The sequence below is a fragment of the Physcomitrium patens genome, chromosome 16 (genome assembly GCF_059467195.1).
Source record: "Physcomitrium patens ecotype Gransden chromosome 16, ASM5946719v1, whole genome shotgun sequence".
NCBI lineage: Eukaryota > Viridiplantae > Streptophyta > Bryopsida > Funariales > Funariaceae > Physcomitrium > Physcomitrium patens.
The window spans coordinates 7,315,653-7,333,862 of NC_143425.1; the positions used below are offsets into that span (position 1 = coordinate 7,315,653).

Sequence of the window (18,210 nt, forward strand, 5' to 3'; positions counted from 1 at the left end):
GTGGTGGTGATTCAGAAAAGGCTGAGATTGATGGTGGGGTTTGTAAGGAGTCTGTGACTTGGGCTCATCCTACTTAACTGACCACTTGCCTTATGTCCCATCAGACATCCTGACTGAAGAAAATTTCCCATTGTCTGTATATCCCCCAAGAGTACAGAAGAAGAGAAGTCTACAATTACTTCTCTATCAGAATGATACCAGGATAAATGTATTCTAAATGACATGAGATATGTGGTTCTCACACGTGTAGAAAAAAACAAATAAATAAAGAAAAAAAATAAAGAGCACATGATGGGCAGGTTAGAAGCTTAGATAGAGGTGCTTGTCTTAAAACTCTTGAGGTGCATTGAATTGAGTGGGTATTGGATGAAAACTTGTGTGACTTCATAAAGCTACACACCGTTCCTATTCCACTGTAACATTTTAAAGTTCTTGTTTCACATTATAATATAGTCAATTGCTTAAAAAAAATATATGATTATAATACAGATCTTTTGTGTAATTGTAATGTTGCAAATAACCATCATAGTGAAATCCATTCTTTGCACTTTGCATCTTTGAACATATTTCAAGATTATTAATAAGCGTAGGAATTGAATCAACTTATATTTTTGAAATGTATCAACTCTAAGTATTTACAAATTGGGAGAACAAAACTCGATCAGCTTTGAACAAATAATATAAATTATATACATATACATATATATATATATATAGCGAGAGAGAGAGAGATACAAACACATATACACACACACACACACACACATATATATATATATATATATATATAGAGAGAGAGAGAGAGAGAGAGAGAGATACAAACACATATACACACACACACATATATATATATATATATATATAGAGAGAGAGAGAGAGAGAGAGAGATAACAAACACATACAGGGTCAACAAACATCACAAGTGGTTGCAAAAGCCACATACAGTATTGTAAATATATCACTGCAACTCAAAGCCACTAAGATTTCTCTTGTGTTTCCTTGCTTTCATTGGTGCACAAAATGAAACGGATCCACACCTCTTTTGTACAAAACAAAATTATGCTGTTGATGCCATTACATGTTTAATAGTGATATTATTACAAGAACAATAATGATAGTGCAGTGATATATTAATTACAAGCACATGGTTTTAAATACCATTTGAATGATTTATAAGCAATATATTTTTTCAATATTTACAATTGTGTTGTATTAGCATTGACTTTCCCTAGGTAATATGCAGAAAATTTGCATACTTTGATTTTAGGAAAGTATAAATATATACAGACATATGTATGTATGCACACATAAGTGTATTTTTGAATGCCATAAACTTGCATGAAATTCCTCTGAATCAAATTTCAGTGGTTTCTCATGCTTGTTAATTTTGTGGAGGAAAACAACATAATTGTAGGATTGGATGCAATGACAAAGGACCTAAATATAAAGCTGTAATAGTCAATGACTGGTGTACAATTAAACATACTTTGCACAAATTAATTAGATATTAATAAACATGTCATACAAAAATTCGGTTGCAAAGCTGTATATGCATGCACACATATTTGAGTGCACATCTTATTATATTTACTACACTTTAACTCGAATTTGATTAATATGTAGACTAAAAATGAATTAACCAGAGTGATAATGAAGAACATACTCCCTCTCACACACAATTTACAAATGATAACTAAACACCTATATTCTATACTGTCCATTAAAATAATACAAATCATATAACATCCTTCATCAATTGCTCTTCATCCCCTCTTTTATGATTATATATATAATCTCCTTTACATAGGACTTCATTTTTTTTATTTTTTTATTTTATCAGTTTGAAGTACAAGACACATGTTCTAATTTTGTGGACAAAGTGCACCCAAATATCTTCACCAAACCCTCAAAAGGAAAGTTTCATTTCAAAACACCTTGAATGAGATGCACCTTCGCACATGGGTTTGGGAAATTGGTATACTCCACCAACTTTGCCACATGGTTCATTTGAATGCCTTGGGCCTGAAGTGGTGGAGAGGTGTCAACATGGATGATGTCCAAACAATCCACGGTAGGGTTACACAAAGCCATGATCCACCTCCATGGAGACACACAAGGTATATACATCAGCTTTTCACACTCTGCATGTGAAGCCCAACCAAAGCCATAGAAATGAATTTTCAAACTGGGGAGCTTGTATGGTTGCAAAATTGCATGTGAGATTGCTGATACCTAAAATCTCATATGGGGGGGGGGGACTTACCTGTACCAAAGTATACATAGCAGTTACTTTTGCTGCACTGAACTGACTCCTTTCCAGCACACATTAAGTCAACCCAAAATGGAAGAGTACTTTCTTACTCCAAGGTGAGAGGACCCCCATCAATAATCGTGCCATGGTCCCTTTTAAAAACAAAAACCCACACTGTCACTGCCCCATAAGAGTGTCTCACAACAGCAAAGAAAAATATATAAACAACTACTCAATCTCCATCCCATTCTTCGTCAAAGATGCCCAACCAGCATCAACAATATAAAACAATAGAAAAATAGAACCACCACAAATGGAACAAAATATCAAGTCGACCCAGAAGCAGCAGCAGCAGCAGAACTAAGCAACATCCCATGCGTAGGGCGGGAAAAGGAATCTTCCAGAAGTCAACCACGGCTACGACGTACACGTGGCAGAGTCCCACCACATCCCTTCTGTCAGGATCTTAATTGGCAAACGGGGCCAGAGAATCACCTTAGAAAATGTCCGTCCATCTGTCCTTCCGTCCGCCCGTCCGTCTGAGCGTCAGTTCGTTCTCATTGGACCTGACACCGAAAGACTGCTGAGTGGATGCCGGACTCTTGCCGCAGTACAGAATTGGACCTTCATCCATCTTGGCTTAGCTGGGAGTGAGCAGATACCTGATTTTGGATGAATTAATCTTCACGCACATCCATTCAAGGCTGTAATCTCATCATCTCCTATCGCCGTGTAGAGCCCAGGAAAAATCTCGTTTCTTTCGCTCGGAAATGGGTCCCCGCGGCAGATTGCCTCGGGGAGCTTGCAGCTGGATCACAAGTGGCCACACTGCCGGACAAGCGTTATCTCGCTCGCTTCCAACGACCAATCCGAATGGGAAAACATTTATGGGTGATACGATGCTCTTTTGGGCGGCTTTGGAATTTGAGTTTTTACGCCACTTCCATAACTTCCAGGATTAAATAACAATACCCACACGAATTGGTTTGTTATGATCTCTCCGAGTGTAATTGCACTGTAAACCCCAGTGGCAGGATTTTGTGCCATCCGCGCATTAGAATTAGGATCGGGGAGATGGTTTCGGAAGCTGGATGATTCGATCGCACTGGTGAGATCGTGATACCGAGCTGGGACGTCGAAGCTGGCCCGCCTTTTGGGACTGAGTTTCAATTGGTGTGCTCTGGGCCTGAGCCCCTGGATTGCATACAGTAGCTGCACTCGTTGCTTACAAACCCAGTTTTGACACGCTCCGAACATTGAAGCCACATGGATGGAGAAGAACAGCCATGTGCACCAACCGCGAACCCAAAGCATCGCCTTCACAGATTGTGTCGGGATGCACTTGGACGTCGCGCGATGAATTGCCCCTGGGTTTCGATTCTGGGGTTGTTCGGAGACGCCGCCTCGGTCTCGACGTAAGATCCAGCACTTTCCAAGTTCTTCGACACCATTTTCAGGAATCCCTATAAATGGACTTCTCACCGCTTCTTCATTCAAAAACAACCCGATGCTCACAAATTCATGGACAGATGTGAGGCTGCATGTCTTCAAATTCATGAAGGAGGTTCTTAATCTATCAAAACCAAATAGTAAATCAGTGGGAATTACGACAGCATTAGCAACTGCTATGTTTAACAGTTTTTACTGATTGCGTGTTTGTTTTGCTTAGATGTTTCTATTGCACGTACTTGCTGCATCTTTCCAATTTCTGTAACTGATTATTAGTAGAAACAAGCTACTTGATGTGTTGAGTTGCTGATGGATAGTTATACACCGTGAGACACAGTTTTTGTAGTTTTTGTTGATAACTGATTCTTCCTTGTCTGTTTTTTTGTGTTAAATGGTATGAATATGTATTTTTAAATGTATGTGTATAAATACATATTTGTTTCCGATTCTGAAGCAGTTGTTCAGAATGGGAATAATAATACAATAAGTAAAGACGTGCAACCTTGGGATGTGTTCTGTTTACGGTTGTAACATCAGAATAAAGGTGGTCCATTAAAAAGAAGATACGGGCAAAAAGAAGCATCTCTGCGACTTGTGAACTTCTTATTTGGCTTTCAAGCACTTTGGGTGGTCTTGTTTTGTAGGTTTCTGTTGAAAAGAGATTTATGGGTAATGTGAGCTCCTCATTTGAAAAGGAAAAAGAAGAAGAAGATGAAGGCCTGAATGCTTGCACAAAAGAATAGAAAATAGGAAAAGGTATACTTGGAAATAGAATGAAATGATGTTGGAAATGAGGTGTGATGGATTCAAGCTTTGAATATCGATGTTTGTTTGTTTGTTTGATTGTTTGTTTTTGAATAATTTCCATGTCAAGTAAACTTTTATGTGTTTTATGTCTATATTTGCAGATTAAGTACATGTAAAAGAAGGCTACATTTGGGTCAAGAAAGTGATCAACACTCCAGGGTTCTAGTAAAACAGAATAAAAGTAAAAGAGACTTCCAAAATGCATTTTTTAAACCTACCTTAAAACTTTTATACAGGCCATGTTTTAACTATTTACAAGTTAGGAAAATAAAAATCTTGTACTCACCAATCATACCATTTACATCATTATCCATTATTAGTTTCATCTTTTGAAACACATTCACGAACAAACATCCTTTCTTGAATGCATTGCATCAGAAATGATTTTTATGGAGCGTTGTATATTCAAAGTGGAACATAACATAAGCGGCTTTGTTACATCCTTCTTCACCTGCTCTATCCAAAATATGCATTTGTGAAGGTATATCATGATCTAATGATCGTACTATTAAAAAAAAGTATCAAACCTCAGTTTAAATAGACATTTGGAGATCAAACGAGTCAATTTCAGGATAACATTTAGACGACAGCTTGAAAAGCAGACAACTTTCAATATAATTCACGAACTTTATTTTCCTCATTAATGATTATTATATATTTTTTCAAAAGAAGAAGAACTGTCTTACTGTCTTTTACGTGCAAGCTTTTGAACTCTTGCCTCAATGACAGCCAGGAAAGTGAAAGGCGTCGGAAGCCCGGGCACCTCCTACGCAACTTCCTCCACTCTACTCCACAATCCTAATTCTCCGTGAAGGTGTGAACGGGAGACGCGGGGGGGTCGAGTTCCAGAGTGTCATTGCCAGCTATGCAAAGCTTGCACCCCATTGGCGGCGTCGCTAAGTGCCACCTGGAGGGTCAAGGGATTGTTTATCAGGATTGGAGCTGGACATCGAATAAAATAGGAAAAGGCAACGCCGCATGAATGAACTTTTTTTTGCCTTCCTCTCTATCCTTTTCCGTTACTTTTTTGGGTCCACATCCATTATTTTCTTAACCGAGGGCTACAAGGTAGGTCACACTCTCGTCGTCGCCATTGGGTTGGATCAACGCCAAGCGGGGCCCTACCGGCGCTTACCCCATCGGAGCCCGGCTCTCGCGCAATTGATCGCGAGGAATTGTCACCAATTGGCGGTAATTGGCACTGACAGAACTCTCATCAACCTGGCTTTGGCGTGGGGTCCAGGTCAGCGACTGTGCCTATCTGGGTTGCAGCATGATGAGCAACCGTATTTCCCCCGGTGAGCTGCAATTCACAAACCGTCACGGCAAACTCTGCTTCCCTCACTCATACACTCAGTCAGAATGCACACGCTCAAACACATGCAGCTCCCTGTGGATTCAAAAAAGGACCTTTGACGAAATGGGGCGGGGGAGAGTGAGACGCACCGGTGAATGTCCACAACAGAGGAAGAGGAATGGCCTATCTAGTGTAGGTGGGAGAGCTTCCTGCAACGACAATGCCATGATAGGCACTGGGTTCGGGAAGAATGGGGAGGCGAGGTTCAGAGCACCTACGAGGATACGACACATCACGAGAAGGTGCGAGTCGGGGGATAAGGGGTTCTTTTTTTGTGAACAAGGACATTGACTCGGCTAGAAGTCGGCCGTGAGGAAACAGAAGAGTTTCTCTGCTTCAGTTCCAATTTGTTTTCATTCAGGCCCACCAGGAGGGGAACGTTTTTGATGCAACGAGGGTCTTTTTAACCGAAAGGCACATGAAATCACATGAGCTTCTCCAATGCAGGGTGACGTATAGTGAGTCACACAAGTTCGCCCTTGAAAGGGAGAACACTTGGTTGACAACTGGTATAGGGAGGCTGACATGAGTTACTCAACAGTTGAGAGAGAGAGAGAGAGAGAGAGAGCGAGCGATAGAGACATGGCCGCTGCTTCAGCGAAGCAAACTGCACACAAAAATATCTGCGACAGTCAGCCTGATAAAAGCAAACGCTGGCTAAGCTGCTGCCATGTAGCGAAAATGTGTAATTGAGTGAGGCAGCAATAGCTGGCAGAATGGTGTATGGAAACTGTGACCCCATAACTAGGTACATGTCACACATTCAATAGTTGTATGACCAACACGCTGTTGCTTGGGGTTCAGATGACCACCTGGCAGCTCAGTGATGTGCTGGCTTCTGCAGCCCCCAATCCACATCACTCATACGTCTTCATCCGATACACCAGTTGGTAGAGCATACAGTTCCCAGGAGGGGCCAAATGCATGGCGCATTTAACCGACTCCAGACCAAGAACAGCTTGAGACGTGGAAGAAAGAGAGAGAGAGTGCTTATCCAACGCAATTAGGGTTTCTGATGCCACGACAGCATGCTACAACAAAACCTGATTAGAGGCAGCCATATGCTGTGGAGGTAATCCCTCTGCCTGCAGAAAAAAAATGCCATCGCTTGTTCCATTTGAGGACAAAAGTTTTGCTGCAAGGGTGAAAAAAACTGGTTAACAATGGTGTACTTTGTCAGGTTCTGTACTAACAAACATTGCCTTGCGTGCACACTGATTATGATTAGGTGAGACCAGCCATGAGATACACAATTGTGAATGGAATGATGCTCAAAGAGTCCTCTCTGGCAGCTGGCTGCAGCCATGACAAGGTTGTGGATATATCACCAAGACTGATCTGAACTCTTGAGAGACAAGCTGTACAGTTACCACTAATACCACAACTGTCACTCCACCGTGTTAAGCTCAGGAAGCAGTCCCTCTCCTGTGACAGCTAGGAGCCACGGAGCAAAAAGAAAAATCCTCCCAGCACTTCAGTCCTAATCAAAAAAACAAACCAACAATTATTATTTTTTTTTTTTTTTTTTTTTTTTTGTGATGGCAACATTAGCTACTCACATGTTCCACAGTCAAGTCAAGTTACTGAAGTAAGAAGTACAATCCATCCGTGCAGCGGCCAGGGTTCATACAATCCCAACAGACTTAAACTTACAGTTGATGCACACACTAGATTCATACTCTCAAGATCTATTGCTGACTGCATGCTGTCCTTTTTCTTTCTGGTAAAATATCAGAGACTCATTTACAGAACACGCTGTAATCCACTGATATCAATCCAAGTGCAATCTCAAACAGACTGGCATATTGAAAGTGACATTTCACAGGGGGGGGGGCTCTTGTCTCTGTGACAACAGTGTCTTCCACCAGATTTATTCTTGCATGCCATCAGACTGTCCCACCAGCACCTCCCCCTTGAAATCAATCCTGCACATAGATCCAACTCATAACAAAATGTATTTGGCTGGTAATGAAACAACATTTGTTTAATGATCACAATCATCAGTTTTGATACAATGAAACACAAACTGTTCTCAACTTCACCTAGATTGGTCTCACAAAATGCCCTTACATATACATAGAGAGGAGCAGCATTTTGAACATGCAGTCTACAGCTAAAGTGTGCAGAGATCTATTCATAATGCCAGTGGATGGCTCTTGTACACCAAGTCATTATGATATTCTAATTTCTGAGAAAGGATACGAACAAGAGAACCAGGAGTGCACTTGAACACGACTGATGTAAGTGCAAATTGGTAGCTTGAATCAACACTGGTTCTCACTAGACACGGTATGAACTTTGCACCAAACGATCAATGATACGAGAACCTCCATCAGACGTGGTCAATACGCATGTGTAAAGGAGGTTAACATTGAAGTCCAATCACACAAGTCAAATGCTCGAACTTGATTCTAAGTGTTTAATCCCTAAGTACCGAGGAATGTGCTCTCACATCCAAACTGCACTGTCCGGGAAGATTTTTGAAGGAAAATACATGACCACAACCTAGATGTCCCGGTATAAATGATAGCAATCAAAATGTCATGCACTGGTTTTGACTTTCCAAATCTCTACTTAACGATGCTCCTGTAGCTAGAAATGATGATAGTACATTGTGGCGCTGGTAAACAGAACTATAATTGAAAACCACTCACAAATTAATGTTATTCAAGAGATGCTGTGGAAGCATGTAAAATAATATAGAGTTAGTTCACCATACCTAGTGCTGTCACTGTCTTTGCGTCCATAGGCATCTTATTCCTTATCTGCCATCGACACACCTTCATCCAGATAATCCAACAAGGAGTTCATCTCCCTGTCCTGGTGTGAACTTAAAAGACTTCCCAAGTAGACAGGTTACCTAACTTGATTCAAATGGTTTCATCTTTCGCATTGAAATAGTTGCTAACCATCTCAATTTTAGGTAATGGAGACGCGGATTGATTTTGGCATCCAAAAGCATTAGATCCTTTTAATTAGAATACCAAATGGTGTTGCACATAGCCGTCAAGTCGCCTAATCAAGGATTGTTCCTTCATTCACGATATCGTTCCTCAAAACTCAGGTATTCAGACGAACAAACTTCAGTGCTTACCCATTGTGTATAATGGCCAGTAAGCAGTGTCCATATTCCCCGATACACGCAATGCACCAATGTAGTACTGTGAAACTTAATACCTATTCAACATGCTTAAGAATTCAAGCATACTGCAGTGACTGAGACAGAGTCACAAAGTGTCCAAAAATGTGATAGGATTTTCCAAAGATGAAAGGCTGAGCATACTCTGCAGTTTCTATGGCGTTGATGACATTCATTCAGGACATAAACACCAAAAAATGACAAAATACTCTTCTACTACAAGGAACTTGCATCCCGTTAGAGTTTACACATGTCTAACCCTTCAAATTTTGGATACACATCCCGAAACTCTTCGGTTTTCACGGCTAACAAGTAATATGCACAAAGGACAAGCGAAAGACAAAAGGGAACAAAGTTTGGTTCGTTCTCATACGCGCTTCATACAGTCCTGTCAAGTCAAAAAGCACTTACTATGAAGCTTGAAACATCTCGACAGGATAGAGAACCGGTAATAAACGTCAATCGATATTGCAACAAATCAAACTCAAAAACACAAGAGAACCATGACCGTAATGCAATCAAGCAGCGCGTATTCAATTAGAACATTTCTAGATATCAATACAGTAGGAAAATTCAAGTAGCTGACCGCGCCTACCTCTGGCAATAAAAATGAATACTACAGCGATGCAACACGGTAATACTATGCAACAAGAGCTCTAGCCACCTTCCAATATTTAAGGAAAAATCATCCTCTTAGCCAGTCTAAAATGACTCAGTTACACGAAAGTAAGTCATTGTCGCAGCAGCACGAAAATAAAGCAAGTTTGACAATAAAAATGTACATGTTACGTCCAATCTGATATGGTGAAATCAAATACCAAGACACTCAAATCTCAGCAACTGAATCAGAATACAATGCATTTTCCCAGGGAGATCTGAGACCATCCACTTCACCTCGCATGTGAAAGAAGTCTGCGGAGCGCAACTTCTTGTGTGTGGTTTTTGTTTCGATAGCACTGAAGGCATCCCTGGCGTACCACTACATCCATTTCAAACGGACCTGAAGGTAGTATTATTCTGGAGCGAGTTCACCTCTTGCAGCTCTTCAAACATATTACAAAACGAAACTTCGACGACATGTTTACATAGAAATGCACTATTTCCCCGACATCACAGTTGAGTTGCCGAATGAGCTGCACATTCCGAGTGAGACCATCCGGCACTTTCCACTTCATAGTTCAGATTTATCTCAACAATGAGGAGATTGCTGTGGTCAATCATATATTGCACTTGCCTCGACATATTATTGACGATGTATCGAAACTGGTCAGTCCATCAGGGTACATTTGTCTCCTCCAATCTCCAAATCCATAGCTCCTCTCAACCAATTGCCAAATAGTATCGCTTGCCCTTCACAACCGTCTCCGTCGAATGAAATTAAATCAAAACAACCCTAATTGCATAACTGCAAAACACTACCGAACCCTAACCCCCTCCAGTCTATTTTCCACGGCAGCGCACGGGAAGACTAAGAGACAATCTCCACATCGTGATAACATGGTCATCGTCTCCTTTTCATCGAAACCGGAGATCGCAACGACGATCTGCAAGAGTGAAGTGACGATGAGCAAATTCGGTCTCGAGAAAGGGAACCGAAAAAGGCCTTGACGTAAAGACGAAACAGGTTTAGGGTTTCTATTCCAGAGCAACGACCGTGACATCATTACAAATTTATTCATATGTTCATTTTATTTACTTAATTATGGTTTTTGAACTTAATTATATCTATATTCTTCATGTGTGTGTGTGTGTTTTCTTCTCCTATATCTTTGTCTATATCTTTCTGTTTTACTTATTTATTTTATTTTTTCTCTATATTATTCTTCTACTATGATGTATACAATTGTTGGAATTTTGATTTGTTATTGTATCTTATGTTATTGTTGCACTAGTAACTCAATTTTGACAAATTTCTATTAAAAAAAACAGCAGTTTTAATGTGTTAGTAATTTTATCTTATTATGGTAATTACAAAATATTTATATTTTAGTAACTACTGATTAGTATTTATGATTCTGATTATAAGAATGATTTTTTTCCCAAAATTTTACTTTTCTTTTTGTTAAAATATTTATTTTAAAATCACTTAATAAACTTAAAATATGTCATGAATAAGTATTTGTAGTAATGAGATTTTTGTTGCTATTTAAATTTTTACATATATATACATTTTCTTAGTAGAAGAGATTCTTAATCCCTTCCTTTTATCAGTATAGTCAATGCCTTTAATTATTTCCGTTTGTAAATTTTTAACATTAATTTAGTAAGGTAGCAATTGTTTAATGGTATTACTTTTATTTTATTTTATTTTATTTTTTGAATAGAACCCATTTAATATGTAATTTATTCTAAGGTCTTCAAGCCTTTTAGTATTAGATTGTTGTTTAATCAATCACAGCAATTTTTAATATTGATATAACCTAAAATAAGTTACTCTTAAAAAATGTAAATATATATATATATATATATATATATATATGTTTTTAAAATTTGTTCATCTTGACAGAATCCAAATAAGATCTCATTTAAATTGTCTTTTACTTGGATTATAAATGTAATTTTTAATATTCACTAAATTGCCTTGGTTGCTACTGAAGTACATTTATCTAAAAGTAAAAAATATTTTACTTGCTTAATAACAACATTCAATCTTATCTAATTTGACATCAAGTGTTTTACTTAAGAAGATGCTATAATTAATATATTTCAAAATGAATAATTTTGTATTGCTTGCACTTCATAAATCCATACATTCATTTTGCCTATGGCCAAAAAAATCTTTTGAAAGAAATTTTGTAATATCACTCAATTCAATTCCAAATTTTGGTTTCTACTACTTGATTTTTTGAAAATTCATTTTATATTCATTCCACTTAATTTTTGTGTGATATATTCCTAAAACTTTGGCAACATTCCCTATATTGCATTTTTTATACATAAAGGTCAAGTTTATTTTTAAGATATAAAAAAATTCAAAATACTATAATCTTCTTATTGTTGTTTTAATATTTGAATCAAACTTTCTAAATAGTTACTAATTCTAATATCATAGATACAACTTTGCATATTAGAATAAAATATTTTCTAAATTTTTTATTCAAAAAATTAATCAAACTTAAGAACTATGCTATTTCAATTTTTTTTTATCATTTTGTTTATCATTTCATATTAAATATAATATTATGATTTTGAAAAACTATTAAAAATTTTAAGATATCTATTACAACTATCGTGACAAAAAATAAATTAATAATTAAATCATGTATTTGCATCACAGCCATGTATTGATATTATCAAATCACATTTGCAGTGAAAAATAAAAATGTTGGATGAACTTAGAATTTTGATAGTTGTTCTAGTTATTAAATATTTTACATTTTAATTTTAATTTTAAATTTTTTTATGCTTTATTTTTTTGTTATAAGGTCTTCTAGTAATACAACATGTTTATATTAAAAAATAATCTTTTATTCTAGGTGATACTTTCCTAGATGTCTTTTAATAATTATCATTAGATATATTTTTAGTATATTAAATATATATTTTATCAATATATATATATTTTTAGTATGATATATATAAACTTATTAATTTTTTTTATACAAATTAAATACAATTAAGCACAAATTTTAGGATTTGTATGTTATTTAATTATATTGTATTAACTAATGTAGTAGATATTGTATATTAAAATGATTATTTATTATAAATTTTCTTGTTTGGTTTTTAGTTTCATTATAAATGTAAAGAAAATAAAAGAAAACTAAGATCATTAATAATTTCAATGAATTCAGAATATCAATACTGTAATAAGGTATGGTTAAGATATTTGTATTGTCAATGCATAGAAATAGGTAATTAGAACCATGTTTGGGAAGTTTTTAGAAGTTTTTAGAGGTTTCTAAAATTGAAGCTAGGTTGGTAGTCTATGTAGGATCCACCATAAAATATTCTAAAAAGGACTTAAGGTGGTTATTTAGGTGGAGTCCACCATTAAGAATATTCTAAAAAGTTCTAGAATGGTTGGACAAAGTATAAATAGGACTAGCCAAAGCTATTTGGATGCCTTTCTCTTAATAAAGTTTGGTTTTGCACTTTTTTGTTCAATTCTATTCTATTCTCTTTTGCTCTATTTTGTCTTTCATGTTCCATTTTGTTTAATTTTGTTCAATTTTATTTTGGTCTACATTATCTTACATTGTGAGGGGATTTATATTACTATGGATTAGAAGGATCTTGGATCTTAGAGATAATCTAGTCCTATTTCATATACTCTTTTTCAGAGTTATCACCATTTCTTTTATAATCAATGATCATTTGTAAATAATATTTTACACTTGATTGTTCATCTATTGTGAATTAAGACCATATTTATCATGCTTTGATAAATACTACATATATCTAATATTTTGGATGTGTAGATTTTTGAATAACAATTTTGATGTAATGATTTTAATCTTATAAATTTTATTATAATTAAGCATCTTTATCTAAAAATAAAGGAATTAACTATGCGTACACTTCCTTCTATTTGGTGCACACCTCCCTTTTAATTAGACTACATTTTTCAATCATCATTGATTGCAAGTTCAACTTAATAAAAGGACTAATGGCTTGAGTTTAAAAGCCATTGGCTCTTTCTTTGTGACATTATTGGGATGGCATCTACATACTCTTTTGAGCCATTCTTATGTGCATGTAATTGTCAGATCTTGGAGAAGTATTATTTGTTCTTGTGATAATGTAACAAGTTTCTCTTACAACATCCACTATTGATGTAGCAAAAGATACTCATGACATTCTTCAATTTATTATAAAACTTATCCGAGCAAGTCAAATTCTCCATCAATAGTCACAACTATCATTCTTTTAAGCCACCATGGTCAAAAAAAATATCTATGGTCAACCCATCAATGGATGATGTGAGATCATCATGAATCATATAAATATAGGATAGACTAAGTGTGCAATGAAATACATCTATGCTTGGAATTATGATATCCAAGAGGTGATAAGCCTTTTCAACTCCCATCTCCACCTTTTTGAAAGTATAGTATAAAATTTTGAATTGCATAGTCTCTTCAATCATACTATAGTGTCACAGACATATATTTACTATTATTATTACCTAAATGACATGAATATGTAGAAGTATGTAAAAGTAGATTAATTTCATAATATCTTCTAGATAAGCTTCCTAGAAGCTTCAAAGACGTTGCTTTGACTTTATATGTCTTTATGCTTGATTGATAGGTTAGAAACTTGGTCAACAAGTTAATCACATGCCACTCATATTGGTAGCTTGCAGAACAAGCTAACTATATGGCACCTACATAAAAAACTTGCCTTATAAGTTAAGATACATATTGTTCAAAGTCAATACATTTTTGGAGGTCCTATAGAATGTCGCCACGTAGCTCCTAAGTAGATAGTATATATAGAGGCAAGAGTGAAGCCTCCTTCACTCTTGTCAACTTTTTTCTTTCTTATAGTCTAGTTTCAAGCATCTCTAGTTTTCTTGTCTTTTGGCAATAGCTATTCTAGTTTCTTTCTTTATATATATATCAAGTTATTTCTATTTTGTCATCTTTATATGAGAGAAGTTTCACTTGTTTATTTGTCTTTATCATGTTTTTGTCCTTGACAAATTGACAAGAGTACACCTAGAATATTAGAGCTTTGTCTAATCTTGATTAAGAGTAGATTATCTCTTTCTCTTATTAAGACATAAGCATATTAGAAGTTGCGGATTACCCTCTTCTAAACTGATATTATTCTTAGTATTTTCTTTGTTTCTCAAGTCCTTTCTTCTATTTGTCTTGAGCAATATTAGACAACTTCTTTTTTCTAAGTGTTATCATGGCAAAACTTGTTGAAATAAAAAGTGCAATGGTGCAAATGCAAGAGCAATTGAGGGAGTTAATGCTTGCGATGCATCAACTCAATTTATCACTACAAGGAGTAACAAGATTAACAGGAAGTGAAGATATAGAAATGATTAGAGTTGCTTCAATATCTGCACGAAATCATGTCCCATCTTCTATTGTGGAACACTCTTCAAGTATTAGAGAACCAAGAATTGTCCTACCCGAGAAGTTATTAAGGACATACACTAAAAAATTGTAGAAGATTTTAGAAGGTTCTAGAGAAGCTTTGTAGTTTGTAGAAGCTACTTGAGAAGTTTTCAAGCTCGTGAAAGTTGCTTGATAAACTTCCTAACTTGTGGAAGCTGCTTGAGAAGCTTTATAACTTGTAGAAGCTGCTTCAGAAGCTTTTTAGTTTGTGGAAGCTACTTAAGAAGCTTCTTAGCTTATAGTATATATAGCTAGCTTGTAGTATATATAGAAGCCGTGATTGAGGGGATCCTTAGTCTCGACAATACACCTCTTGAAGCTCTAACTCACATCTCTAATGTTGTTTTTGAACTCATGTCATTAATGTAATTCTTGGCGATTCTTCTTGAGTTTCTTGTTTAGATTTCCAGTCAATATTCTAAATTTGTGACAATTTATCGAGACTACACTCATCTTTCATATCAGAGCTAATTCCTTCTTATTAGAGTGTAGATTATGCCTCTACTTGAAGGTATTGGTATTTTAAAGGTTGTAGATTACCCTCTTCTAAATTGATATTTCTTCTATTATAATATTGGAGTCTTATCTTTCTTGGAGAGAGTGGATTACTTCTCTTCTTGAAGGTTTTAAGGCGTTTTAGAGGTTGCGGAGTATCCTAGTCTAAACCAATACTGCCTTCTTGTAGAGTCATTTCTTTCTTTCTCTTAGACTGGCCAGAGGTCAAGATATTAATATGACTGAAAGTTCGGAGTCCAAGTTGGACACCATTATGAATGCTCTTGCTACGTTATCACAAAGAACTGTAGAGATGGAAGGAATCATTACAAGACTTCATAATGATGGAGCATCTGGAATGGCACAATCAAGGATTCACTAGCCTCAAGCTTCGGTACAAAGAGAAGCAGCTGTGCCTCTAGTTCAACAAGGATTGTTGGTCTTACAATGAAAAGAGCTCCTAATTAGCCTTTCAAATAAGTTCAATGGTACGCATTCCAAGTTTCGAGGTTTTGTCAATCAAATTAGATTGATAACAACTTTACAACCTGAATGCTATCCGACGAAGGAATCACATTGTCGTGTTGTGGTTTGGCTACTATATAAAAATAATGTAATTGTGTACTTAATATATAATTTATTAAGTAACATGGTGAGAGCCATGTTAGTAGATTTTAGTTGGTTGTAGAATATAATTTGATTATTACCTTGAAAAGAGGTTGTTTAAAAAGATTATTATAGAATTTGTATAACTTTAATTTCTTTTTTATAGTGGCTTTTAAGATTGGTTTTGGTTGATAGTAACTTCTAAATATTTAGAATCACCTTTGTTAGACATTAGTGACCTTTGAAAACTTCTTTTGGTTCTTTTATTTGGTATTTAGAGCATAAATTATGTAAATCTTATAAGAAAAAGGATTGAAGAAGGATTTTGGTAGCAAAGGGAGTAATTAGGGCACCAATATAGATGAATGGAGATGAATAATGAAAATCTCCATTCCTATTGGTCAAAAATCATGACCAATGAGCTTTGAGGAGGCTGCCTGGGGCCATATTAGAAATTAGGGTTAGTTTCTCGAAGCCATTCGAGTTTTGAAGGCTAAGGTCAAAAGGTTTAGATTTTTGGCTATAGTTTTGGTATAAGTTTTGTGTCATTTGGGATTTTTATGAAGAAGTTATGGGCGCTCAAAGTTAAGGTGTTAGTTTTTGGACCTACTATCACTCTTTGGGGCATTGCGTACGCATATAGAGAGCAAACGAGGATCGGCAACTGGAGTTGGAGAGAACACTTTTTTTGGCTATAATTTATATTTAATATTTGTTAAATTCCAAGCTTTGATGAAGGAGATATTGGCAGTTGAAGTCAGTGCTTGGAATCTAAGGATAGTAAGTAGTCCAATTTACTTATACTTGTGATTTGAGCTATATCTTAGACAATTTGATGAGGTTTTGATTCAAAATTTCTAAGATTGTGTATAATCTTGTTATAAAGCTTTATACATAAGTTTTGTAGAATTTGGAGTTTGGATTTTTGAGATATAGGGAAAATAGTTTTTGAGTGCTTGTAAGTTAGGGTTTTGTGTACCTGCTAGGATTTCTAAGATACTGAAAGATCGGTGATAGATGTATAGTTTATTTTTGTTATAATAAGGGTTAAGAATAGCATCTATCTTATGTAGAACTTTGAAACAAACTAAATGGTTGGATCGAGATATATGAGATCCTAAAGTTTGATGTAAAAAGGTCTTTGTGGGAAGAAAAATGTTTTGAAGGATTTTGATTTATTTTGAGTTTTTATACAAAACAAAGAGGATTTTTGGGAGCTAAGGCATAATATACAAGTGAAACCTAAACTCTTTATAGCTAGATACTTAGTGTATTCCCAGTTAGCAAATCACGCCATACGATAGACCTGGTGAACTCGACATGAAAATTTCTCGGATAGAGAGTTTTAAAGAAATATTTTGGCTTTATTATAGAAGGGAGGCAAGGAAGTGGTAGGAAGAATTATACTTGGAAATCTCCATTGAAACTTGATCTTGCTACAACTCAAATGTTTCAAGTATATGCACTTTTTATGCAACAATAACAATCAATGGAACGAAAGGAGGCAATGGCTACTAAAGCCTTGCAATTTGTTGTTGGTTTATTAGATCAATTTGATGGAAGCAATATTTCCAAATATCTTAAGTATTATTCTTAAGAGATGGAGCTCAATAAAATATCGGAGAAAGATATGATCCTTACATTTGAGCTTGCAGTTGTACAAAAGCTTCGTCAGCATATAAAGGAAATTATTAAAACTCATGGAGAGAAATAGGAGGATTTTGTCCTTCAGCTAAAAGAAGAGTATTCTTTAGAAGATGAAGAAAAGGTGACAAGAAAATTGTTTATGGAATGGATGAACAAATCCAACAAGGGTTTGGTTGCAACAGAGTTATTCTGAGAATTTAAAAGATAGTTTCTTCAATTGTCTCGAGTGGAAAAACTTACACTTGAAAATGATAAGGTGAAGTTATTTCTTTAATCAGCTAGCAATGATTTACAAAGGGAGTTGGAATCACTATTGGAGGATAATACAGAGGACAACGGACTTACTATTGATTGGAAGAAAGTCTCTGAAGCTGTGGGCATACTT

At 35.8% G+C, this 18,210-nt stretch overlaps 2 long non-coding RNA genes across 3 annotated transcripts; one reads left to right on the top strand and one right to left on the bottom strand.

Annotated features, from left to right (window-relative positions):
• Nucleotides 1-1,740: 1,740 nt before the first annotated feature.
• On the bottom strand, nucleotides 1,741-2,741 carry LOC149987623 (uncharacterized). The gene is made up of 2 exons (XR_016507012.1): nucleotides 2,264-2,741; nucleotides 1,741-2,141 (listed from the first exon to the last, which is right to left on the bottom strand). It is a non-coding gene; the product is annotated as an uncharacterized LOC149987623 (long non-coding RNA).
• Nucleotides 2,742-3,127: 386 nt separating this feature from the next.
• LOC149987624 (uncharacterized) lies at nucleotides 3,128-4,749 on the top strand. Of its 2 annotated transcripts, none has more exons than XR_016507013.1 (3): nucleotides 3,128-3,666; nucleotides 4,345-4,456; nucleotides 4,609-4,749. It is a non-coding gene; the product is annotated as an uncharacterized LOC149987624 (long non-coding RNA). The 2 variants fall into 2 exon arrangements; XR_016507014.1 differs by having other exon boundaries at nucleotides 3,130-3,815.
• The last annotated feature ends 13,461 nt before the right edge of the window (nucleotides 4,750-18,210 follow it).